At 42.4% G+C, this 1,719-nt stretch overlaps 1 pseudogene; it reads right to left on the reverse strand.

Annotated features, from left to right (window-relative positions):
- Positions 1 to 639: 639 nt before the first annotated feature.
- Positions 640 to 1,427, reverse strand: LOC108522033 (biogenesis of lysosome-related organelles complex 1 subunit 6-like; annotated as a pseudogene).
- Positions 1,428 to 1,719: the final 292 nt, after the last annotated feature.

Below are 1,719 nucleotides of genomic sequence, written 5' to 3' on the forward strand. Positions count from 1 at the left end.
GGATTACAGGCGTGAGCCACTGTGCCCGGCCTAGATGTACTCTTTGAACCTTCAGAAGCAGTGACAACAGCACTGGTTAGTAGAACCTATCTGGCATCTTGCTCACCTGAACTACACCTGAAGTGCTGTTATTTCCTGTGCATGCACTTTTCCATTCTGTTCTTCACAAGGCTCACCTCTTTTCCAGGGGTAGATGTGATTAAGCAGCTGGCATTTCTTCTTAACTAAGCAGTGAAAGACAATTACTAAAAATCAGCATTGTATTACCAGAAAGGCAAGCCAGTTCATAAAATAAGAACTGGAAAGTTTTAAATCTATATTCATTAAGAAACTAAAAAATTCATATGAATTTTTAACCACTTAGGGTCTAGACTCAAACCATTTTCCAGTTTCTAAATGATTCAAGGTCAAAATAGTACATTTTAAAATTAAATAAAATTTGAAAAACTTACATGTAAATATCAAAAAGCAATATGATGTCTACTATTTAGGAAGAAAGACGTGGAGAAACAGTAATCCTGGAATAAGGATTTCAAGATCTGACATAATGGGATAAGCCACTACCTCAACTTCAGTCTACACTTAAGCCATCTTAATCCAAGTATAGGATAGGAGAAGAAAACACACAAACGCAAATGTTCATGTCCTTTTAGCTGGTCTGGCAGTTAACTACTTTTCTCTTTCAAACTCCTCTCAGTACTGCAGTTTAAGTGCTTTTGTGTTTTTGTTTTTTTGGAGACAGAGTCTTGCTCTGTCACCCAGGCTGGAGTGCAGTAGCACAATCTCAGCTCACTACAACCTCCGCCTCCCGGGTTCAAGAGATTCTCCTGCCTCAGCCTCCCAAGTAGCTGGGACTACAGGCTGGCACTGCCACGCTTAGCTAATTTTTGTATTTTTATTAGAGATGGGGGTTTCATCATGTTGTCCAGGCTGGTCTCGAACTCCTGACCTGAAGTGATCCGCCCTCCTCAGCCTCCCAAAGTGCTGGGATTACAGGCGTGAGCCACCACGCCTGGCCTGTGCTCTTTTTTTAAAATTTGATGTTTTTTTCACAAAGCATCAGCATCTCTTTTCTTATGTTCACCAACGCGGCAGGATAGTGTTTAGCCTCAGCAAACAAAGCATTAATATCTAACATAGAATGACGTTCTTTAAATTTTGAAATCTCTTGTTCCAGTGTGTCTGACAATACAACCTGGTTCTGTGTGAGTTCCTGGAGGGTTTGTTTTGATCTGTGCAGATCTGGCAAGTAATGAGAAAGCAATCCTTCTGCCAGTTGCTCCACAGTTTTGTTTTATAGTCAAGTCCTCTATTAACCCTTCATCTGGAGAAGTGTCACTTAAACCCAGCGTGGGCTCCCAGGCCTCCAGGCTGTTGAGTGGCCTTATCAGGACCCCCACCAGGGACGATGGCCCAAGGACACTCATGTCCCTCCAGCTAGGAACAGGGAAGGGGCCTCATCTGCTTTGTTTGTATTTATTTATTTATTTATTTATTTATTTATTTATTTATTTATTGAGACAGAGTTCAAACACTCTGTCTTTGTTCCCTAGGCTGGAGTGCAATGGTGCAATCTCCGCTCGCTGCAACCTCCACCTCCTGGGTTCAAGCAATTCTCCTGCCTCAGCCTCCTGAGTAGCTGGGATTACAGGTGCGTGCCACCATGCCCGGCTAAGTTTTGTATTTTTAATAGAGATGGGGTTTCACCATGTTGGTTAG

Source organism: Rhinopithecus bieti, unplaced genomic scaffold, assembly GCF_001698545.2.
Source record: "Rhinopithecus bieti isolate Rb0 unplaced genomic scaffold, ASM169854v2 scaffold_63301, whole genome shotgun sequence".
Taxonomy (NCBI): Eukaryota; Metazoa; Chordata; class Mammalia; order Primates; family Cercopithecidae; genus Rhinopithecus; species Rhinopithecus bieti.